Source organism: Schistocerca cancellata, chromosome 7 (assembly GCF_023864275.1).
Source record: "Schistocerca cancellata isolate TAMUIC-IGC-003103 chromosome 7, iqSchCanc2.1, whole genome shotgun sequence".
NCBI lineage: Eukaryota > Metazoa > Arthropoda > Insecta > Orthoptera > Acrididae > Schistocerca > Schistocerca cancellata.
The window spans coordinates 131,745,063-131,771,188 of NC_064632.1; the positions used below are offsets into that span (position 1 = coordinate 131,745,063).

General features: G+C 41.5%; 1 pseudogene; it reads left to right on the plus strand.

Moving 5' to 3' along the window:
- Positions 1-20,128: 20,128 nt before the first annotated feature.
- Positions 20,129-20,246, plus strand: LOC126093710 (5S ribosomal RNA; annotated as a pseudogene).
- The last annotated feature ends 5,880 nt before the right edge of the window (positions 20,247-26,126 follow it).

Consider the following 26,126-nt stretch of genomic DNA (forward strand, 5'->3'; position numbering starts at 1 on the left):
TCATTACACCAGACCACGTATGAGGCCACTTATAAACACTAACGTTATCTGGATTGTGTACAAGACACAATATAGGCTATACATTAAAACTGCTGTTTTGTACTTTAATCTGCATGTGGTCATTCCACGAGAATAATTCTGATTTTTCTGCCTGAAATGATGTGGATTATCAGTGCTTTGTTGTTCACTACCTAGATATCTAAACAAAAAAAAAAAAAAAAAAAAAAAGAAAAGAAAAGAAAATGGATTGTAAACATTCTGTTCCCATTTCACGCAGGTCACGATGGTGTTTATAAGTGGCCCTAAAAGTGCGCTGCAGGATTGATCTGAAAACTACAAGTGCTGCGATAAGTTACATAGAGGTTCTCTGAGTTTTGCTTGATAATGACTACAAAGTCGAAATTAGCCTGTAGCAAATAAATTAGAAAATTGTACAGGCCGTGAAAGACAATCTACATCTACATCACACTCCACAAGCCATCTAATGGTGTGTGGCGGATGGTACTTTCGGTACCACTATCTGATCCCTCCAACCCTGTTCCACTCGCGTATAATGCGCGGGAAGAATGATTGTCGGTAAGTCTCTATATTGGCTCTAATTTCTCGAATGTTACCCTCGTGGTCAATACGCGAGATGTATGTGGGGGGAAGTAATATGTTGTCTGACTCCTCCTGAAAAGTGCTGTCTCGAAATTTCAGTAGTAAATCTCTCCGTGATGCGCAACGCCTCTCTTGTAACGTGTGCCAGTAGAGTTTGTTTAGCATCTCCGTAACGCTCTCTCGCCACCTAAACGATCCCGTGACGAAACGCGCCGCTCTTCGTTGGATCTTCTCTATCTCCTCTATCAGTTCTATCTGATAGGGATCCCAGATAAATGAACAGTACTCAAGAATGGGGCGAACAAGCGCCTTATAAGCCACTTCGTTCGTGGGTGAGTTACATTTTTTTAAGATTCTTCTGATGCATCTAAGTCTTGTGTCTGCTTGTCCCACTATCTGTTTTATATGGTCATTCCAATTAAGGTCGCTCTGGATGTTTTCAATTGAAAGATAAATATACAAGTCATAACACGCTTCGCGAAGGATGTCACTGTCTGCGAAAGAAATTTGCTGACATAACGTCTTTGTTTGGCTCTGAGCACTATGGGACTTAACTTCTAAGGTCATCAGTTCCCTAGAAGTTAGGACTACTTGAACCTAACTATCTTAAGGACATCACACACATCCATGCCCGAGGCAGGATTCGAACCTGCGAACGTAGCGGTCGCGCGGTTCCAGACTGTAGCGCCTAGAACCGCTCGGCCACCCCGGCCGGCCGTCTTTGTTTCCAAGCCAATAATGGTTCAAATGGCTCCAAGCGCTATGGACTTAACATCTGAGGTCATCAGTCCCCTAGACTTAGAACTACTGAAACCTAACTAACCTAAGGACATCACACACATCCATGCCCGAGGCGGGATTCGAACCTGCGGCCGTAGCAGCATCGCGGTGCCGGACCGAAGCGCCTAGAACCGCTCGGTCACAGCAGCCGGCGCCAACAATGACACACAAATTGAGAATTATCAATCTATTATGTGTATTTCGCAAAGCAGGACTTCCTCAAGCATATGGCTTGAACACCACTTATAAAGTGAAAGGAAGCTACAACAATATGGTGCCCTATCGAGTTTTTATGATCGAAGCTATGTTGCCTTGGCTCATTCAATTTCACTTTCATTTGCGTTAACTCCCGTGTAATGAGAGATAATATATGCAACTCGTAATTCTCTCTTGTCATTGCATAGTAAAAACAGAAATATTATCTTCTTCAGCAGCCATCAGCTATAGAATGGCGAGAGCTACTGCCATCAGACACACTTCAGAGACGAAAAAAACTTAAAGTACACAAAGAAAATTCAGTTAGCACATTATTTACACACCACGAAAGACCAATAAATTAATTTCACAGTTAATGTAAATAAGACGGAGTGAATGGTTTAGTGCTAATGTAAATGTATGTCACACCGAGCTGACTTTTATGTTCTCGTCCCTAAGCAGTCGTCGGCGAGTGCCTTCTCTCCCGGAAACGTAATATCCATTCTCCCTGCAGACAGCTCGTCATTATACGGCAGCGTCTGCCCGACTGAGCGGGCGTCAGTCCCGTCCCTTACGTGACATTTCGTGGCTGCACACGACACTTTCTCTCCTGCTGCGTGTTGTCGCCCACTTAGCAAATGGCCATGCTGTGTTCGACGTGGTTTATCACTCTCACTGTCTGTGGTCTCCCTCTCTATTTCTCTCTCTCTCCCCCTCCCTCCCACCCCCCTTCCTCTCTCTTTGTCTCTCTTTGTGTGTGTGTGTGTGTGTGTGTGTGTGTGAGAGAGAGAGAGAGAGAGAGAGAGAGAGAGAGAGAGAGAGATGGAATGTAGTGAAGGGCGACTGTTACCAAATGTATTCGAAGACAGTACGGAAGAAATTAAGGACCTTATTTATGAAAAAAGGGTGGCAATTTTTCTCTATGTCATGAAATCCATCTAAGCTTAGTGCTGCCGCGTGTCGTAGAACAGCTGTAGGAACGGTTACAGAATCCCTTAGGAAACAAAAGATGGGAAAAAAAATTAGAAGGAGGAGGACGTGAACTTGCTACTTTTCTCTTGACAGCTCATGACACTATAAACCACGCTACAGCTTCTACACTGCAGCCAAGTCTCCGTATATGGTATATAATACCTAAAGACTGAATCTATAAATATTTGATATTTAACTGTGACAGACACTACCAAACCGACGCGGTTTTGGTACCTCATCATTGTGCTGTAGCGCTGAAACGATATACTTTTATAAAATGGTTTCAAATGGCTCTGACCACTATGGGACTTAACTTCTTTATTTATTTTTATTTATTTATTTATTGTTCCGTGGGACCAAATTAAGGAGAAGTCTCCATGGTCATGGAACTAGTCAATACATGAAATTATAACACGATATTAGAAACAGATAAAATGAAATATAAAAAAAAAAACATATACAGGCGACAAGTCGTAAAATTAAATAAATAAAATCAACAATGTAGCAATGGAATTTGCTTAATTTTTTAGCTCTTCCAGGAGCTCCTCGACAGAATAGAGGAGTGAGCCATGGGGAAACTCTTCAGTTTAGACTTAAAAGAGTTTGGGCTACTGCTAAGATTTTTGAGTTCTTGTGGTAGCTTATTGAAAATGGATGCAGCAGAATACTGCACTCTTTTCTGCACAAGAGTCAAGGAAGTGCATTCCACATGCAGATTGGATTTCTGCCTAATATTAACTGAGTGAAAGCTGCTAACTCTAGGGAATAGGCTAATATTGCTAACAACAAACGACATTAAAGAAAATATATACTGTGGGGGCAATGTCAGAATTCCCAGACTATTGAATAGGGGTCGACAAGAGGTTCTCGAACTTACACCACATATAGCTCGAACAGCCCGTTTTTGAGCCAAAAATACCCTTTTTGAATCAGAAGAATTACCCCAAAAAATAATACCATACGACATAAGCGTATGAAAATATGCGAAGTAGACTACTTTTCGTGTTGAAGTGTCACTTATTTCAGATACTGTTCTAATGGTAAATAAAGCAGCATTTAGTTTCTGAACAAGATCCTGGACATGGGCTTTCCACAACAGCTTACTATCTATCCGAACGCCTAGGAACTTGAACTGTTCCGTCTCGCTTATAATATGCCCATTCTGTCTGATCAAAATATCGGTTCTTGTTGAATTGTGAGTTAGAAACTGTAAAAACTGAGTACTAGATATGAATATAAGCTGTTTCGAAGCATCACTAAATTGAGGATCTCTCGAAAATGCATCGTTTTAGCTACGATTTAGCATCAAATTATTTTCCACAAGCCATGAAATTATTTCATGAACTACATTATTTGATGTAGTTACTATCAAGCTGGTGTCAACAGCAAACAGAAATATTTTTGAATCACCTGTAATACTAGAAGGCATATCATTTATATAAATGGTCATCAGTCCCCAGAAATATTTTTGAGTCACCTGTAATACTAGAAGGCATATCATTTATATAAATGGTCATTAGTCCCCTAGAACTTAGAACTACTTAAACCTAATTAACCTAAGGACATCACACACATCCATGCCCGAGGCAGGATTCGAACCTGCGACCGTTGCGGCCGCGCGGCTCCAGACTGTAGCGCCTAGAACCGCTCGGCCACTTCGGCCGGCATACTTTTATAGCGGACAAGCTACAACACTGAAAATATCAACTACAGGAAGCCTTTAACTTCAAAATCGTTCAAATGGCTCTGAGCACTATGGGACTCAACTTCTGAGGTGATTAGTCCTCTAGAACTTAGAACTAGTTAAACCTAACCAATCTAAGGACATCACACACATCCATGCCCGAGGCAGGATTCGAACCTGCGACCGTAGCGGTCTCGCGGTTCCAGACTGCAGCGCCTAGAACCGCACGGCCACTTCGGCCGGCTTTAACTTTCGATGTGTAGTTTTCTGTCATTTTATTATAACAAATCGTAGCTAAAACGATGCATTTTCGAGAGATCCTCAATTTAGTGATGCTTCGAAACAGCTTATATTCATATCGAGTACTCTATGATAAAGAAGATCAGCCAATACAAGGTTTTAACTTCACACAATACGGCAGCTTCTGCGTTCTGCTTGCGACGTGGAAACACCAGATTCATCATTTCACACTCTGCATTTTAGTGGAACGTGGAATTCCATGCTGTGGCGTCACCAGCTCCTGGTCTTCGCGCGTTTTCAGTTCCCGTGCGAGGACAGCTGTAGGGAATTTTTTGCTAGTACCTTAAGTATAGAATTTTTCATTTAAGTTACATGAACCTGTTGTATCATAGGTCGAGTCCACCCTCACCGACATCTCACTGTTTGCAACGGAAACGTATGTTCCCGACAGACGCCGACAGCGGTCGCGCGGGTACCTGATGGATCCAATAACGCTCGCCCGCTGAGCCACCGCCTCAGCGGCTCCAGTTATGAGCGCCCATGCTACTCAGTGTCCCAGCCGACTCCAGCTCTACACTTTGCAAGCAACTGTGTAAGTAGGCTGTTTAGGCTTTCTTTATGTAAGTTTGCTGTTTATGTTTTTTATTGGCAACGTTACATAGCACTCTGTATGAAAATCACTGGCTGTGCTGTGTGCAGTATGTGGCTAGTTTGCATTGTTGTCTGCCATTATTGTCATGAACTGCTATAGCTGGATGTGAACAGCAGATAGCGTTGGGCAGTTGGAGGTGAGCCGCCAGCAGTGGTGGACGTGGGGAGAGAGATGGCGGAGTTTTGATAATCTGTAAGACTGAATGTCAATTATGAATATTAAGGTAAATACATTGTTTGTTCTCTATTAATATCTTTCATTTGCTAACTATCCCTATCAGTAGTTAGTACCTTCAGTGGTTTGAATCTTTTATTTAGCTGGCAGTAGTGGCGCTCGCTGTTTTGCAGTAGCTTGAGTAGCGAAGATTTTTGTGAGGTAAGTGATTTGTAAAAGGTATAGGTTAAAGTTAGTCAGGGCCATTGTTTTGTAGGGGTTATTGAAAGTCAGATTGCGTTGCGCTAAATAATATTGTGTGTCAGGTTAAGCACAGGCTTGTATAATTGTTCTAAGTGGACGTTTCACATGTAAAATTGTTCAAAGGGGACGTTTCATATGGCGACCCTTAGCCTAGGATACCTCACTGGAATCTTCTGATTTTTTTCTTGTAGTTTGTGTATTTAGTGTAGCTTTTGTTTATTGCTAGCGCGTAATTGTAGAGAGAATCTCCTTTGTAGTTGCAGTCTTTCATTGTTGTACAGTAAAACAGTTGTGGCATGCATGTAGCTTTGCGCCAAGTATTTCGCTGCTGCAATTAACTAGATATTATTTTCAGTGCTATGTTAATGTGTTCTCTTGTTTTTGCTATTCAAGTTGTGCTTTTCTGTGTTGTCGTGTGAAATATTGTGACAATAATGGCGTGTGAAAAACGTAACACTAGGCTCCAAACTAAATTGAGAAATAATAGTGACGACGAGCGTAGCTTATCAGCACCACTGGGTAGTGAATTAACTAATATTCAAAGTAGTAATTTGGTAACTGTGCATAGGGAAATGGAGCGGGCGTCAGACAATGGCGTAGGCAGTGAAACAGGTAGTGAACAGGGAAGCATTGTCGATCGATCGGTCGGCAACAGCTCGCCTCAGGAATCCGAAATGATAGGACACAATTTTGCAAATACTGTAGATTCAGGTTTTGCGTCCTCACCGTTTTCTCAAATGAGTCAAGACACATTTTCCGCTTGTCAAAATGTGAATGTTGCCGGTGCAAATTCACTGCCGAAAAGCACTGAGGAACATGTTTCAGACACCAGTGCATTGTTATTACAGTTAATGCAACAAATGGGACAAAGGCTACAAAAGTTAGACACAACGCTTGAACAAAATCAGAAACAAATGGGACAGAATCTTCAAAAGTTAGACACAATGGAACAAAATCAGAGACAAACACAGCAAAAGCTTCAAAAGTTAGACACAATGGAACAAAATCAGAGACAAACACAGCAAAAGCTTCAAAAGTTAGACACAATGGAACAAAAGCTTCAAAAGTTAGACTCAGTGGAACAATCAAGGGATTTCAATACCAATTTCGTGTTCGTGAGCATACTAAATTTTGTGTAAGACCATACGTAATTCCAGCACATTATAGGGACCGTGTTAGAACAGAAATACAATCTATGCTTGACGAGGGCATTATTGAGCCTGCAGTAAGCTCATACAACAATCCGTTACATGTTGTTGAGAAGAAAAATGGATCGATCAGACTTGTCTTAGATTCGAGACAAATCAATACTATCATTATTCCTGAAACAGACAGGCCGCAGACGATGGAAGAACTTCTTCAAAATTTTAATGGTGTAAAAGTGTTGTCTTCCATTGATCTCAGATCCAGCTTTTATCAGATCGAACTACATCCAGAATGTAGAAAATACACAGCTTTCCTTTGTTTCGGCGTTTGTTATCAGTTTCGGAAACTTCCTTTTGGTTTGAACATTTCTTCAGCAGCATTCATTCGCGGGTTAAATTCCATATTACCTGAGTTCTTAAAACGTCACATCACCTTATATGTGGACGATATTCTAATAGCAGAAGCCTCATGGGAACAACATAACCGCATCCTCAACAGTTTGTTACGTACTTTTGCAGAATCTGGAATTACAGTTAACTTGGAAAAGTCTGAATTCGGTAGGTCAAAGGTGAAGTTTTTAGGACATATTATTTCTTCTGAAGGCATTCAGCCGGATCCTGAAAAGTTAGAAGCAATCAGAGCCATTCCAGTTCCATCCACAAAAAGACAAGTCCGCAGTTTTCTAGGTCTCGTAAATTTTTACCGTCGTTTTCTGAATATGCAAATTCTAGTTACACCAAAACTTTGTTCTCTCACTGGAAAAAATACTATTTGGAACTGGGACGAACAAGCACAGTTGGAATTCAATTCTTTGAAAGAAGCGTTACTTCACGCGCCAATACTAGCTCATCCAGATCTGTCACAAGATTTCTGCCTTAGCACTGATTCTTCCAAAGTTGGTCTTGGTGCCCATTTATTTCAAGAAGCCATAGAAGATGACATTACTGTTCAGAAAACCATTGCTTTTGCTAGCCGAGTGCTAACAAAATCTGAAAAAAATTATTCCGTTACTGAATTAGAAGCTTTAGCTATCGTTTGGGCATTTAACAAATTCCGTTTCTTTCTTTCTGGTAAGCACGTAAAAGTATACAGTGATCACCGTGCATTACAATTTCTTATGTCTTCAAAATTAAATCATGATAGGTTAAAACGTTGGGCATTGTTTCTGCAAGAATTCCGCTTCACAATAGTCTACATTCCCGGCAAGGAGAACATTGTTGCGGACGCACTGTCACGCGCACCGGCTGGGCTTGAGAAAAGTAACACAGAAGGCAACCTCGAGAAAAATTTCAGTATTCTTTACATTCAGAAAGTCGCCTTTGAAAACTTCATCACCACATCTTTAAAGGACATTGCTCATGAACAAGATAAAGATCCGATTTGGAAAGACATCAAAGGTAAATGGCATGAAAAGACACACACTCAGATTCGGCATTATTACCTGGTTAGAAACAACATACTCTTCAAACGCTGCACTGTTGATGACAAGCTATGGGTACTTTGCATTCCAGACGATTTTGTTAATAAGCTCATTTGGTACATTCATTTCAGCTATGCACATTTTGGCCCACGAAAATGTTTTCATATTCTTCGAACGACTTGTTATTTTAACAATATGGAAAAGCGAATTCGAAGAGTCTTGTCTATTTGTAAACTTTGTCAAAAGGCGAAACCGTCTACTATCTCACATCGTGCTCCGCTGTTTCCTATCATTCCTTCTAAATTAAAAGAATTTGCTGCTGTTGATCTCTTGGGACCGCTTGTCAGAACATCTAATGGATTTGCATACGTTCTAGTCGCTGTTGAACTTACTTCAAAATTTGTTTCTTTCACTCCGTTACGTAAAGCCACTGGACGGTCTGTATCCAACGCCTTTGTTAAAAATTTCTTACGTGAAGTTGGACACGTTAGTAAAGTCATTTCAGATAACGGACCGCAATTCAGATCTGCTGTTTGGTCACGCATGCTTCGGAATCATAAAATCAAACCTGTTTTTATTTCATTGTATTCACCACATTGTAACCCGTCTGAACGGATTATGAAAGAAATCAATAAGCTTTGCAGACTTTATTGTCACAGAAAGCATCAGCATTGGGACAGATATTTACACTTATTTCAAAATGTGCTGAATGAAATGCCTCATGATTCCACTGCTTTACCACCTACTCTTGTACTGAAGAATGTAGAACCACCGAACAGAATCAGAGAGCTTGTACCTTTCCCGAATACACGTAAACTGCGACACAAAGACATAATTGATTTGGCTCTTAAAAATATAAAATCTGCAGCAGAGAAAAGGAGAAAACTACACGGTAAAGCAAATGCAAAGAAATTATATATTGGTCAGAAAGTTCTCATTAAAGCTCATTCATTGTCACATAAGAAGAAACACTTGAGTCACAAATTCTTTCTAGTTTACAATGGACCTTACAGAATCCGACGTATACCACATGATAATTGCGTTGAAGTTGAAACTCTGCGTACTAGGAAGAGTAAAGGTTTACACCACATTTCTCATGTCAAACCATTTATTGACAGATAATTTGCTTTTTAACTTAGTCTTTGCAATTTTCACTTCACGCTACTTGTACAATTTGTCAGAGTTAAGAAACTGTTAACATGCAACATTTTGGTTTGCTTACGAGTGGATTCTGGATTTGAGGTGCTTTCTGTGAAATGCCAGATGACACAGTGGTTGGTTTGTGTGACAGCTACACGATTATATCACGACGTTACTAATGAGTGACAATTTACAATGTTGCTTTTGCGGTGTATCTGTTTGATATCTGCACAGTTTTTCTGAATTCTTCTGTAAAGTGAGACATGTTTTAGTGGTGACTTTTGTGCTATTGCTACAAGGAGACTGCCTTTTCCGTAGGACAACAATACGTTACAGCACAGTACTTTCCTCATCACGGCAATAAGCGTAATAACTAAGTTATCTATACGCAAAGCATTTCACTTTGTTTATCATGAGGTAAGTACATTGACTTCTGCAGAGCTTAGCTTTCGGAGGACAATAACTACGACACTTCCCAGAGATTATCTTACAGCAAGACGCATATTTAGCGCTACTGGACACGTATTTGAGTGATTAATTTTGTACTTAAGACATTTATTTTTAGAGATTTTTGAATTACAAAGAAAGTTTTTCGTGACACATTTCATTTCATTGCTGTAAGCTGTAATACCTGAGGATACAATTACAATAAACCTCAGGGGGGTACACGCCTACTTTGTGTACCATGTGTTTGGCAAGCACAAGGAGCCCTAGCTAATATGGTATTTGCTTATACAACTTTACACATCGGTACCATATTTCTCTAACACATAAATTACACACCTATCTGATCATTTAACAGAGAAACAAACATCCTTTTACTACATCAGTGACACATGTTTACGCAATTACAGAGTTGGATTACTTCACACTTAAGAAATTGTACTTTGTCTGTACTTTGTGCACTCTTCATATTTTTTTGGAACCATTGTGATACTATGAGAACTTTGAATGATGTATTTGGTAAGGGAGTATAATTTTTAAAGTACGTTTGAGGTAGATGACACTACTGAAATGAGCAGAGAATTTTCTTTAGGTTTTGAAATCATTGGAGGAAGCTACGACGTTTTTGACATTTGACTGAGGTGTTATGATGTTATTTTTACGACGACGATGTGTATTATGCTGTTGAGGTATGTTTATGTCAATAAAATTCTTGACCTATGAAATGTTTTTATATGAGACTGTCACTGTAGCGGAAACTGCTGTCGTAAATATTTCCGTAAGAAAGTTAAGTGACCACCTGCACATAATGCGACGTGGGCACCCAGGTGTGTCAGACACCTGGAGAACAAGCCTTTTCAGACGCTCAGGTAGAAAAGAAAGCCATTAGGATGTGCCTTTCATCGCTAATGCGACACGCTCGTGACTTGAAAACATATGATTTTTGTAATGCGTTGTGGGCACACAGCTGTGTCAAACACCTGGAGAATAAACCATTAGGATGTGCCTTTCATCGCTAATGCGACACCCTCGTTACTTAAAAATTTATGATATTTACTGAAATGCCTAACAAAATGACAAGAAATATTTTTACATCTGCACACCTGATTATGACAAGAGTCTTTGTACGAGAGTTGAGAGCAATTAACTTATGAAATGAAATGTCACATGACTACTGAATGACATTTTTATGCTTTGGTTTGTGTAATTGCTTATTTCATTTGATGTCTGGTTTCCAGCTGTGTTGCAGCATTGCTTTTATAAAATGAGATGCATTTGCTAATGTGAACTCTTTCTGTCAACAGATCTATTAAATGATAATTTTGTAATCCACATTCTTTAAAAAAGGAGCACTTGGAAAGGAAAGAACAATAAGAAGTAACTCGTAACAGTAACACTTAATTTTCTTTTCAGGTACATGGTAATATTTTTTTTACAATAAGTTGTTATGGTGCACCACTTTAATTACATAGACATTAAGATGACCACTTTAATTACATAGACATTAAGATGTGAATATGCATTTCCCTTGTCTGCATTGTTGTTTTTACTGTAATATTTTTTCTGCTTGCGCTATGTCATGTTTAGGTATAAGTTGCTGCTGTTTGCAAGGCATAGTGTTATTGAATTTGACTTTTGCTAATTTATGCTGCTAGCTTTGCCAATTTGCATTTCTTTGTCATTTCTGTTTGTGTTGATTTGTTGTGATGCTGCATTGCCTCGTCCTTTGGTATATATATCTGAGCTCAGTAGATTTAAGTTAGCTTAAGAGGGGGTAGACTATATAAGAAACTGACTATGGAGAATAGGTAAAGAATGCATTGCGAAGAAAGATTTGGGCCCCAATGAGTATTGTACAATCAGAAATAATTATTTTGAAAGAAATATGGATAGAATACAGGAACGAGGTATAGGTAGGATTTTCTTGGAAATAAATGATGAGGTAAGCAATGTGTGAACATATAAATACAGAAAGCATGCTTGGATAGGATTTTTTTGGTGGAAACAAATGTTGAAATAAGACGAAAGATCTATCGAATGAAGTTGTGGGGTGGACTGCAGTACCAAATGTTACACTGAAAACAAACCCTGTCCTTTCCTTTTGTGTTATCCCACTATGTGTTTGGGTACCCTTGTGTATTTGTGTTTTTCCTGTCTTTATGTGTTTAGCTGATGAGAGCTCTGTTGTAGACTTTTTCTAATAATATGTTATTTACTTTGTAAAGATGCTTAGACATTATTTATTCTGTGTTGTTTTAATGCTCATGTGTGAAGTTGAATTTTTAAAAGTGATTCTGATCTTTTATGTATGTACTCATGTCATCATTCCTGTAACACTGATGTATATGTTTATTTCTATTGTTTTGTAAAGCCTGCACTACAAATATTATCTGTATTGTTATGTTTTTAATGATGTATTTTGTATCTTTGTAATTGTATTCTTATGTTATATAATTGTAATTGACACCAGTTCATCTTATTATTAACTTGTAAGCATTCATTTCACTGCACACTTTTCTGTTGGTCATAGTATATGGACAATATGTGAGAAGTAGGGACTGTTAGTGTTTGCACGTGTGTTAATAATTCAGCAAGGGACTGGATAACAGCATTGCTGGTTCTAAGGACAATTCCCAAAAACTTTGTGAATGCACAAGTGGTGGTTATGGACTTGCTCTATTATCCGCAAGACTCTTCAATGGTGATTGTGCACCTGCACAGTCGCAACAGATGGCTGCTGGCCATCTCTACAAGGACTACAGTGGGTCTGCATCTTTGATGGCCCACCAATACAATACTCTCTACCAGGACTACAGTGGGTCTACTCTGTGATGACCTACCTACCAATATTCTTCGAAACGTCGACTGACTCTGCTGTGGGTTTGCTCTGTTGTGGCCCATTACCTATCAGCATGTCAAGAGTCAGCACTGTCTTTCCGTTGGAAGGACAACACTACTTCTTCAAGACTGCATGGAAATCCACTACTTCTGTGTGCAATTTCTTTTACTAATGAGACTTTGTGAAAAAAACTGTAATTACTATTATGATGAACGATCAGGACTGTCTTTATGGACTGTGAGAAAATTTTAGCTGTTGACCAACATTGTATCAATAAGTGTGTGCATTTGATATCTTTGTTATTGTAATTATGAAAAATTTTTTCAAATCTGTATTGGCCACTGGCCAAAAACATTTTGTAAAATTTTTTGTGGGGAGCATGGGGGCTATGTAAGTAGGCTGTTTAGGCTTTCTTTATGTAAGTTTGCTGTTTATGTTTTTTATTGGCAACGTTACATAGCACTCTGTATGAAAATCACTGGCTGTGCTGTGTGCAGTATGTGGCTAGTTTGCATTGTTGTCTGCCATTATTGTCATGAACTGCTATAGCTGGATGTGAACAGCAGATAGCGTTGGGCAGTTGGAGGTGAGCCGCCAGCAGTGGTGGACGTGGGGAGAGAGATGGCGGAGTTTTGATAATCTGTAAGACTGAATGTCAATTATGAATATTAAGGTAAATACATTGTTTGTTCTCTATTAATATCTTTCATTTGCTAACTATCCCTATCAGTAGTTAGTACCTTCAGTGGTTTGAATCTTTTATTTAGCTGGCAGTAGTGGCGCTCGCTGTTTTGCAGTAGCTTGAGTAGCGAAGATTTTTGTGAGGTAAGTGATTTGTAAAAGGTATAGGTTAAAGTTAGTCAGGGCCATTGTTTTGTAGGGGTTATTGAAAGTCAGATTGCGTTGCGCTAAATAATATTGTGTGTCAGGTTAAGCACAGGCTTGTATAATTGTTCTAAGTGGACGTTTCACATGTAAAATTGTTCAAAGGGGACGTTTCAACTGTTGCCACTGGTGCACTGTCGCCGCGATGTAGGATGGCCGGAGGCGCAACACGCCCAGCCTTAGTCGCAGTCTTCGACGTTCTTCAGTCTTGGTCAGTCTTTCACAGTTTGCTAGTGCCTTATTAGCAGGAGCCTCACAGTGCACGACGTTCTTTAGTTTTCTCCTTGTAATAGCTAGACTTTATTGCTGTTTGTTTCTTTGTATTCTTAGCAACGCTTGAAGAAAGCTATAAGAAAAACTTCTGTTTGCTGTATTTACATGTTTGCTGATCTCTGCTGCTGTCCAGCTTTCCTATGATGACAGCTACTGCGCCTCTCTGTAGCTCACCACTCTTTATCATTGTGTACGAACTAGTACACAACAGAACGTTCGACGCACACTCCGCTGCACGCACAACCATTGGCGTGACTACATTCACTGCCGTTTCATGTGGCGTCACGATTCACCCAAAGCTGTTACAAAGGGAGCACATTGAAACGTCTCCTTTGGAAAATTATGAATTTGTGCTGGTAAACTTCTACGTTATTTGTTATTTTTTCAGCGCAACGCAATCTGATTTTCAGTAACCCCCACAAAAGAATGGCCCTAACTAACAATAACCTATGCCTTTCTTGGATCACTTACCTCACAAAAATCTTCGTTACTCAAACTACTGCAATACAGCGAGCGCCAATACTGCCAGCTAAATAAAACATTCTAAGTACTGATAGGCATAGTTGGCAAATGAAAGATTTTGATAGAGAATCAATGTATTTACCTTAATAACGTTCAGTTCATGACTTACTACTCAACGCTACGCGCTGTTCCCATCCAACTGCCCAACACTACACTAGCGAATATTCCAACAATAAGTCCAACCAGCCACAGACTACACACTGCACAGTCAGTGATTTTGCGCTGAGTGGCGCTAAAAAAAAAAAAAAAAAAAGTTCAAAGTTCAAATGGCTCTGAGCACTATGGGACTTAACTTCTAAGGTCATCAGTCCCCTAGAACTTAGAACTACTTAAACCTAACTAACCTAAGGACATCACACACATCCATGCCCGAGGCAGGATTCGAACATGCGACCGTAGCGGTCGCGCGGTTTCAGACTGTAGCGCCTAGGACCGCTCGGCCATTCCGGGTGGCATACTTTTATAGCGGACAAGCTACCAACATAAAAATCTAAACAACCTACTTACAACATATACGGAGTCTTCCACGATCCTCCAAAAAAGTTAATGTACCCAGACATCAGGCGCCCTTGTCAGCCAATAGTGCAATGCGAAATCTGTTCACTGTACGGCTGAGCCATCTCTGAGGCAGGTCAAAAAGTGCCAGTGCGATAGTGGTCCGTCCTGTTGAAAAGTGAGTTTTTAAAAATTTTCTCGCAACTGGAAAAGAAGCGAAAGCTCCAGTATATTCACGTACATTTCAGAAAAACTGCTGAATATGTCTTGAAAGTATGCTGCTGACCATTGCAGAAATAATTACGTTAAGTTGCATTGTGGGCGATAAATGGTTGGTTGGTTGGTTGTTTGGGGAAGGAGACCAGACCGCGAGGTCATCGGTCTCATAGGATTAAGGAAGGACGGGGAAGGAAGTCGGCCGTGCCCCTTCACAGGAACCATCCCGGCATTTGCCTGGAGCGATTTAGGGAAATCACGTAAAACCTAAATCAGGATGGGCGGACGCGGGATTGAACCGTCGTCCTCCCGAATGCGAGTCCAGTGTGGGGCGATAAATCAGGAATGGTTTTTTGGTAATTTTTTTTTGTTTTTTGAGATTGATTTCCATCTTGCATATACGTATTGACGGCAGCTGTTTGCGACACATGAAAATCTGTGCCTGGCTGGGCCTCGAACCCGGATTCACCGCAGATCGCCACTGGTCGCCGCCTTAAATCAGCTTTTTTTTTAGATGTGAAGAAAACGTAAGAGCCCCTCAAGAAATAGCGAAAGATTTTCAGTGCCCGTAGTATAATGACAAGAATTACGGAGTAGTAGATCCGCGACGAACGACAGGCGCGTGGGTGGGCACGAATTCTCGGAGAATATATACGCAGTTCCGTGTTCCATGCCATGCTCCATAACAGGGGCAGCATCAGGTCTCCTGCCTGTTACGCCCGTACTGTGGGAAGGGGGGGAGGATGGGGCGGGGGGGGGGGTGATATCCATGAAGATACTACCCAGATAATTGACAAGAAGCTGCCGGTATCAAAGAGCCATTCCTTTAGTCTAAGGAAGCCCAATAGTCGAGCAATTCCTTTGTACCGTGTCGGCAAAGATAAAAAGTAGAAGTCCTTCGATCCACGTCACCCTGTGGATCTTCCTAGATGGAAAATACGTGTCTTCCGAGCAAACTGACATCCGTAGCACGATCGCGTGTGGCGTTGTTCGAAGATAAATGCCAAGGATCCTCCGTAACAGCAGCGACATGTCTGTAGAGTGGTCCACACATTAGTTAATGCTCGTACGTGCCCGTCAGTCGACACTGCGAGTAGCGGGAGGAGACAGCCAAACCGACACTGTGCCACTTCGGCTACCCGAGCATGCCCCCAGGACTAATACAAACTTCCATATATCCACAACACTCAACGCTTGCACATTTCTTGATTCGCGCACCTGGAGAGAGAGATATTTTACCGTCACTTTAGCCCGTCGAATAGGGAGATACAGACACCGTATAAACACAGGCACTGTAATAATCAATTATGCATTTTTTCTTCTCTCATTTTTACTCATGAGAAGTGGGGTTTTCAGAAAAATATAGCAGAAGGCTGGGAGCTGGGCAGAAGGGTTTCCAGTTGGCAGGGGACTATTAATTCCGGCAAGATAAAACCCCGGAAACCTTGATCAGAACCGGGGGTTTGGAACTGTTTTATTTCTGGGGCGGTGTTGTCCATTGTCCCATTTAAAAATTACTTTTATGTTTGTGTGTATATTTCTACGTGTGTGTGTATATATGTATGTATGTAGGTATGTCGTTGTTGGGTCCCGCAGACTATGAACGTATTCAATAATTATTGTGTTCGTATATGAAAGTGATTGGGGAAAATTCATCCACGTTACTGAATACAGAAGTCCCAAAGCATAAAAAATTGTACTGCAATTCTTCCCTTTTATATAACAAGCATAAAAAGCGCGGAAAGGTAGAACGCAAGGTAAACAGCGCTTCAAACGAAGTTTAACGTTCCACAGTCGCTTTAACATAAAAAATTATTATTGTTGCTAATATGTTTTTTATGACACTGGAGCTCTAAGTTTAAGCAACTGTGCTTCTTGGAAAAGTTATGCTTTTATGCAGACTCTCCAAGAAAAAAAAATCTTTCAACAATATTGATTTTTTAAAGAGGAGCTTCGTCCACAGACGTTTTTTCCTTGCCTGCCCCCGAAACCGTGCTGCTTCGCCTTAAACCCATACATATAGCGACACTAACGAACCCAGCGTACTTGAGTGTGCTACGAATGGCACGGAAGGTGGCAGGAGGCTGGCAGCTCGGCGGTTTGGCGCACATCCTGCCCGTCTGGGCGCGAGGATCCGGAAGCCTTGCCTGGGGCCCTGAACTCCCTTATCTTATCGGCGCAGTCACTGCGTTGTAGGCACGTACTCGGCTAAGAAATCGGCGCGGACTAGCGCGTGCAGGAACACGCCGGCACCAGGTCGTTACGCTCTCTGTACTGTGCTGCTCTACCGTTAATGCTCCATACTATTCTGTAGCTCAAAGCCTGGCAGAGACAATGTGTTGTTCCGGCTTCGTTGGTAAAATAGCCACTGGAGAGACGATTGCTATTATCGATTTTTAGGGAGCGGGGAAAACACGAGGGCTTGTTGTTTTTGAACTAATGCAGCTAATTTTGGATACTACACTCGCGATATTCTATACTTTATTCTTGTTGCGGTCGACAGTCCATCTGGTTAGATGCATCTCTCTAAGCTAGGGAAAGCCTTTCGCACTCCGCATATCGACTATAACCTGAAGCAGTTTTAATCTGAGCCTTAATTTCGCTCTGCGAGCGGCGTTCAGTATGTAATGCAACACATTTTTATTCCAGATTCCGTTACACCATATTATTTCCCACTCTTTAGGCAACAAAACCCTATTTTTCAGCAGGCCGAGGTGGCCGAGCGGTTCTAGGAGCATCAGTCCGGAACCGCGTGACTGCTACGGTCGCAGGTTCGAATCCTGCCTCGGGCATGGATGTGTGTGATGTTGTTAGGTTAGTTAGGTGGCCGAGCGGTTCTAGGAGCATCAGTCCGGAACCGCGTGACTGCTACGGTCGCAGGTTCGAATCCTGCCTCGGGCATGGATGTGTGTGATGTCCTTAGGTTAGTTAGGTTTAAGTAGTTCTAAATTCTAGGGGACTGATGACCACAGATGTGAAGTCCCATAGTACTCAGAGCCATTTGAACCTATTTTTCAACATAATACCCGTTCAATGCGACGCCCTTTCGCCACCTTACTGGGTCCTGTATGTTCGCGTGGTACCACGCTCATGGTGGATGTCATAGTCAACGTCTTGCTGCATCAATAACCTCCCCATCTTCCACGTACTGCTTCCTGAGGAATGCATCCTTCACTGGCCCAAACAGACAGAGTTGTTGTTGTTTTTGGGGAAGGAGACCAGACAGCGAGGTCATCGGTCTCATCGAATTAGGGAAGGAAGTCGGCAGTGCCCTGTGAGAGGAACCATCGCGGCATTTGCCTGGAGTGATTTAGGGAAATCACGCAAAACCTAAATCAGGATGGCCGGACGCGGGATTGAACCGTCGTCCTCCCGCAAACAGACAGAGGTCGTATGGTGTTAGATCTGCGATTTAGGGTGGATGAGAAAGAAAAGTCCAATGAAGCTTTGCGAGCTCCTCGCGGTTGAGCAGGCTCGTGTGAGGCCTTGCGTTGTCATGGGGTAGGAGAAGTCCGTTTGCCTTTTAGTGGCAACTAACACACTGAATTTGTTTCTTCAATTTCCTGAGGTTAACATAGCAATGAGGGGCCGGCCGGTACACGTGAGTTAGGACCGGGTTGCGCGCCATTTTTGCGATATTGACAGACGCTTCGCCCAACGACTCACTGTGCTTTTGTTCACTGCCACGTATCGGAACTTCATGATACTATAGGGGATGAAGCGGGAATAATCGACGATGTCGCACAACAAATACTCCATACCTTCAATCGAAATTGGCTGAGGATAAAATATGTTGCATTGCTTATTGAACGCCCCTCCTTCTTTACTGAGATCTTCAGTTCCAACAATTAAGGTAACAATATGTTTACAGTGCAAGCGCCTCTCTGGGACTGTTCAGATCACATTTAAGTACATATCGATGTGTACAGAAGTTAGTTTGACTCATAAATTAGTTACTTTGTACTTTACTACCCCTTTTTCTTACATTTTTAAGCAGCTTTCTAGATGAGTCAGTAATTAATTTAAACCGGTAAAGATACCATTTGTTTGACCTCAAACTAAAGCATGTAATAAGAAAGTAAAAACAAGCAACGAGACTTGATATGAAGGGCTTATTTCAATATTGGTACGAGTCCAATTTTGGTCTTTCTGAGATACAGAGTCCTAAAGTTAAATGAGCGCTGAAAAATCTGCAGTTGAGATACCAGAAATATTAAAGTATGTATACTTGAATATTTATGGTATCTCAACAGCAGATTTTTCAGCGCCCATTTAACTTTAGGACCCTGTATCTCAGAATGAACAATAATGGACTTGTACCACTGTCGAAATAATCCCTTCATGTAAGGTAGTAGCTTTCGTAGAGACGAGAAAATTACTAGACCCTGATACAATATTTAATGCTTATTTTAAAGACTCCATAGTAGGAAATGTAACTTTATTGCGATATATTTTAATATATTCTCAACAAGGCAGAGACATAATTTTTTGTTTACTCTCTTATCGAGTAACTGTCTTTCTTTCCGCGAGGGCGTGGACATCATCCGAGATTAGGTCTGTATTCCGTAGTAGATTAACGCTTCATGTAGTAAGCCAAGACGCCATTTTCTTGAAGCATAATATTGTTAATTCTAACTGTTGCTTCTAATGTACGTATCTCTTAAAAAAGTAGCGTATATGAATCAGTGCATGTTGGCAATCGAAAATATATAGCAATCGAAAGAAGAATAAAAAGGATACCATTAAAGTTAAAGAAAGCTGAGTAATTTAATAGCTGCTATTAAACCCCTCAGATTTTCATTGTACGCAGAATCAGCTGCCGGACAGTTATGAGATTGAAGAAAAAATAAACTGTTCTTTTATCACCTAATTTAAACTGCCATGACAATAATAATAACGTCAAAGAGACTTAATTTTAATATTATATTCATTAATTAGAATCCCAGACTTTGTATTTAATGAGATATGAGACTGGAAAAATCATGACTGATGTTGAAGACCGTCGTTCCTGTTATTGTAAACTCTTTATCGTTGCTTCAGGTTTTAATTTTCCTACAGTCGTAACGTAATGTTATAGATGCTGATTTTATTTATTTGAGTATTTGTCAAAGAATAAACATTTTCGGGCCAGGTGAAATCATACAGATGGTCATGCAGTTGGATTTTTTCCGCAAAAATGTTTTTTATCCCATAGTTTACAAAAGAAAAGGCAACGGCCTTGCCGCAGTGGATACACCGGTTCCTTTGAGATCACCGAAGTTAAGCGCTGTCGGGCGTGGTCGGCACTTGGATGGGTGACCATCCAGGCCGCCATGCGCTGTTGCCATTTTTCGGGGTGCACTCAGTCTCGTGATGCCAATTGAGGAGCTACTCGACCGAATAGTAGCGGCTTCGGCCAAGTATACCACCTTACGACCGGGAGAGCGGTGTGCTGACCCCACGCCCCTCCTATCCGCATGCTCCACCGAGGACGACACAGCGGTCGGATGGTCCCGGTGGGCCACTCGTGGCCTGAAGACGGAGTGCTTCTTTACAAAAACAAATAGCTTAGTGCTTTGTTTTGGTTTCCCTTAGTGCCATGTCCTTGCAATACTATTCAAATAAACTTTAATTTAAATTCGCGGTTTTAAAAAAAAAATTCGACTTTTGTTTATCATATTTTTATGATTTCATTTAGCTATGGAGGTTCCGTGTGTACAAAATGGATGCAAAAGAACAGAGGCACTTCTCGACTTTTTGGCAGGCGAGCACTGTTCAAACTTGTGGCGATAGTAACTATACCATCGAAAGAATGACAAGAGGATTCAAGAAACGTTTCCTGATTTAATAGCCACATTGGACATTCGGCAGCGTAAGCAGAAATCAGGCATCGCATATGAAGTACCGCTAACATAAAGGAAATTTAACTCGACCAAAACGTCTAAGAGTTTTTCAAAGAGTTTAATCAACTGTAATGACTATCCCCTGTCTTAGCTTCATTATTCTTTGGAAAACCGCTTAGATCACTGGATAGTTGCTAAGACCTTTGAGTAATTTAAACTTCTGTTTTTTTTTTTTAATTTTCTTCTTGTGCATTATGTCTTGTAAATCAGCTAACGCACCCATATTTCTGGTAACAATTTTTATTTTCTCGAAAATGGTAAATCTTTGCCCTCTTACATGCCAGGGTCAGGTCGAGTACATTTGCAAAGCGCTTCTGTTTCCCGCCACTGTGAGTACTCTGGTATCTTCTGTGTGCTTGATCTTGATCAGCAATCCATACAAATTGATCAGATGTTGCGACTGCCAATTCAAACTCGTCTGATCGTTTTGTGCCACCGTCCCTCCCTTAGATGTTGCCACCTACTACCCTCTGCTGTCGCTTGCGTTCTGTCCATCTTCTCTGCCTAGGACAGTCCGACCGCTTTGTTCTACCAGTGGCTTGTATTATCACTTTACCAGTTTCCAGTATTTTAGATTGCGACTTGTGATAATTTCAACAAATATGTACTACGCAGAGAAGGCTGACAGCCTTGGATTCTCTGTTTCCTTTCTTGTGGAGGAGAACCATGACAGCGTTGTTTTCCCCTTTAAGGGGAATGTCTTATTCAAAAGTCATTCTGAAAAAAAAGAGGAATTATGTTCATATTACTTTTGTAATTTCCTAGAGTCTTTCTTTCTCCGTAACTTGAATCTGTTTGGGCATCTCATTTGGTATTTTCATTATCTGCTTAACATCTTGAACCGTACAAACGTTTAAATAACAGTGGAACATGTAGGTAATTTTCTCTCTGTTAGTAGTCACTATGGCGGCTCGTGTGTTAAATGATGACTTGAGATCATCCAGCATAAGTCTCTGTTTTGTTTACAATTGTTGCTTTTACAAATTTCAATTTGTATCCTGTTCGTACTCGTTCAAATATATATAGTTCAGTGTATCCTATTATGGTGCTGTTATCGTTCCTTCGAAACACTTACCCTCTCTTGCATAGTTGCCTAGATTCATTTTAGCTTTTCTTTTCTTTCCCATTTTTTCGCATTTGCAACATATTTTTCTTTTTTCATGACTACCTTGGTTAACTGTATTCATACAACCTGACAAAAAGTCAAGCACCCAGAGAGGTAAGAGGAAACGAAATGAAGCTTAGAGGGTTGGAAGGGTATGTGAAGTTACTGCAATGATTACAAATTCGTCGCGTTTACAAAAAGTTGCATCCCTTCTGGCCTGGATGTAAGCACTCCTTCGGTTAGCAAGGATGCCATGAAGCTATTGTATCCTCTTCTGAGGCATGCTGACCCACAGCTGTTGTAACTGGTCCTCGATATCCTGGACAGAACTGACGTATAGTACCTCAACATCAGGCACATAAAGACACGTACCATGCATGGACAAGCATTATCCTCTTGAAAAATGGCACCACAACTGCCTCATGCGAGGCAACACATGAGGACGTACGACGTCCGTTGTGCCACCGGAGTTCCCTCGAGTGCTACCAGCCGTTACCTGGAGTCATACGCGATGGTTCCCCACACCATGGTGCCAAGAGTAACAACAGTCCCTATCCAAAACACCGAGAGAACTCGGCCTCTCAGCAAGTTGTCACCATACTCCCCCGACAATAATCATCCGGAGGGGTCAGAGTGGCCGTTCACACTACGACGCTTTCATTAGCAGCCCATGCTTAGCGGTCAGGGTACAGCTCCAGAGGCAACAGTTTGTTGTGGCCTCATGGGACTGTAATTCCCTAGCCCGGAGGTCGCTAGTCTCCGACGAGCGGTGCGGATGACACGGAAGTCCGTTACTTGCTCTCAGAAGGCTGTGAACAATTCGGTACAATTCGCCGATCCCCATTTGTGGTCATCAGATGTGATTGACTGGAACCTTGAACGACGAGTACGCCTGTTTTCGCGTTCCCATGCCGTATAACACTGGGCCATTGTCACATCAGAATGTTCCACAAATCTGGATATTGCACTATTCGCCTATATGGCAAAATGGAAACCCACCATGAGGCCACTTTCAAACTCTTTCAGACGCTGATAACGCTGTCTCACACGAGTACGCGTCACCTCCGTATTCTGCGCAGTTATCACTTAACATATGACGCTATCCACACCGCTTATATACCTCCCAGCCCTGGAAATAACACTAATGGACTCTGGTGCCGTTCTACTTATCACAGAGTATTGCAGCTCTAATCACTGACATATCCGCCGATTGTGTGTAGGCGTATGAAGTTACAAAGACATCTGACCAAGACTTGTGGGTGCTTAACTTTTTTTTTTTTTTTTTTTGACGGGCGCTGTAAGCACTACTTCAAGACGATTTACAGCACAGTGCAAATGAAACATGTAGCTGCAACTGTCATTAAGATAAGTCTTTGATAGCATCTGTGTATAGAATCCCTCACTGTTTCAGACACGTCAGCTACCATATTGTTCGAAGATACGAGTTTCGTTACAACTGCAATCAACTGATTTCTCGCACTATAACGTACAACTCCTGCACTCCTGCATATGGACGCTAGTCAGTGTCGTTAGAGAAACGTGTTGGAGAGAATAAGAAATGCGTGAACTGATATTGATCAAGCTATTTTCGGCCAGCGACACAACCGCTTATCTAATTTCAGTTTTAGAAAAAAGGCAGGAATCATCGTTGAAACGTCGGACTCAAGCTCGGGGAGTATTTTAAAGTACGAATGTTTAATACGCAATAAGAAACTTCGGAAGTGGTTTATAGTTATCTTATCGGTGAAAATCTGATACCGCGCTTAACTCGGAGATATCAAATACAGGAAACCAAAACTCCGTCTGCTTACGAACAGTAACGAACAGCGCAATTTCATCACGTCTGTTACATATTGCACCCGAAAGCGCAAGCCGAAAATTACGTCAGCCGCCTTTTTCCTCTTGGAAGCTGTACGCACAAGATAACATATGCCTACGTAGATTGTATGACTCAGTTCCATAAAGCACTCACCTAGAGTCAAGTAACGTAAACAATATGAAGGTGCTCGAAGTGCTACTGAATAATTCGTAAATTTAGTGTATACGTTACATTTTTCATAAATGTGTGCTCTCGTTAATAAGAGGCGCAGTGGTGGCAGCCGAATAGAAAAGGGCTACGCCCAAAGGTCCCTAGTGAGCGTCATTTCAGAACGTAAATCACACAGTCGTGTAGGTATCTATCCACCTGACAATGAAGACAGTTGGCACACCGACGCTCACCACATTTGGAAACATGGGGGATTCGTGGTTCAGAGTACAGATTTCGCTGAGAAACACAAGGAACAGCTTTATTCCCCTACCAGTGAAAGGCAAAGGGGCGAATGGCACAGGGGGAGTCTTGCATTTAATCTTGCCTTGCTGCCATTTATGGTGGAATACATGATTGTTGTACACGAGGCACGTTCAGAAAGAAAGTGCACTAGATATCATTTTTTTTTTAGAAAAACCGTATTGAAAACGAATTACGGGATATTGTTGACACACTTGTAGACTATTTTTCCACATACTCGCCATCCCGTTCAATGCAAGTGGCGAGCCGTAGCACGAGCTTCTTTATGCGCTGGTCGAACTCTACCGACATCTCCTTCTCCTGCTTCAGAACCTCTTTCTGCACCTGGTTGCCGGTTGAAAATTTAATTCCATTCATGTGTGCCTCCAGGGAGGTGTAAAGATGAAAAACTGAAGACTCTAAGTCAGGGGAACAGAGGGAGTGTCTCAAATAAAAAAAAAAAAAAAAAAAAAAAAAAAAAAGTGTGTGAAATCTTATGGGACTTAACTGCCAAGGTCATCAGTCCCTAAGCTTACACACTACTTAAACTAAATTATCCTAAGGACATGCCCGAGGGAGGACTCGAACCTCCGCCGGGATCAGCCGCTCAGTTTCAAAACCTCCCAACCAAACGAGTGTAAGAGCCCCTTGGTGGCTAAGACGGGCATTGTCGTGCAACAAGCGCACTCGTCTCGTCACCATTCCACTCCTTTTGTTCTGAGTGCTCCTTTTGAGTTTTTTTAGTATCTCACAACATCGTTATGCATTCACGGTCTCCCCCTGAGATAGAAATTCGACCAAAATGATGCCTTTTCAGTCGCAAATGGCTGAACGATTGATTTTTTTGGCCCCAAAATTGTAGTTTCTATTTTTTTTTAGCAGAGGGGGAGTTGGTGTGACGCCTCTGTGACGACTGTCCTTTTGTCTCAGGTGTGTAACTAGCCACCCACGTTTCATCTCCAGTCACAATAAAGCTTAGGAAAGCCACACCTTCGTATTCAAGTCGCTCAAGAAACTGACAGGCGCCATTGAACCGATTTTTCTTGTGCTGCCCTGTCAGCTTTATTGGGACCCATCTAGCGCAGTTTCTGGTATCCAGCGTTTCTGTGAGTGTTTGGTATAAGAGAGTTCTGGAAACATTGCAGAAATTTCATCCACTGTCAATCTCGATGTTTTTGCTCGAACTCGTCCGTCAAAACGGAAGGTCTTCCAATCCTTTGTTCGTCATGAACATTTGTTCCGCCTCCTCTGAACTCTCAACACCACTCAAACACACTCGTTCTGTTCGTAATACCTTTACCCTAAAACGTTTCGATTCGTGAAGAAATTTCAGTGGGTGCTAGTGGGAAGTGGATCACAGCACGTGGCTCGCACTTGGCTGGATTTCTTATCGACAGCTTTCGCGAGACTGGACACTACAACGTGAGTTTACGTACTACGGTGTTCCTGCGATACTCGCTAGGTCATGTACCCACCCACTCCGTCAACAGCCATCAACAAAGAGAAAACCACACCCCGTTACGTTCAGAATACTCTTACTTTCTCTATTTTACATGTTGATTTCAACTACAGTTGTCTGTAATTATTTTAGAAAAAAAGGAGCCAAATCAGTTGCTCTGTCTCTCTCCCTCCCTCCCTCCCTCCCTCTCTCTCTCTCTCTCTCTCTCTCTCGCTCTGTCTGTCTGTCTCTCTCTCTCTCTCTCTCTCTCTCTCTCTCTCACACACACACACACACACACCGATACAACACAAACGGTATTTCTATCTACAACTGCCGTTTAAGTATTTACCACTGATAATACGCATCGTATGAGTGTATTTGAGAATTCTGTTAGCTAATTGTGCCGTTGTTTGTTAATTTTCAAAGTGTAGCTGTGAAAGTACAAAGATCTAAAACATGTAGAAAAAAGACTGTTAGTGTGTCTCACTGAAGAGGCAGGTCTTTTATAA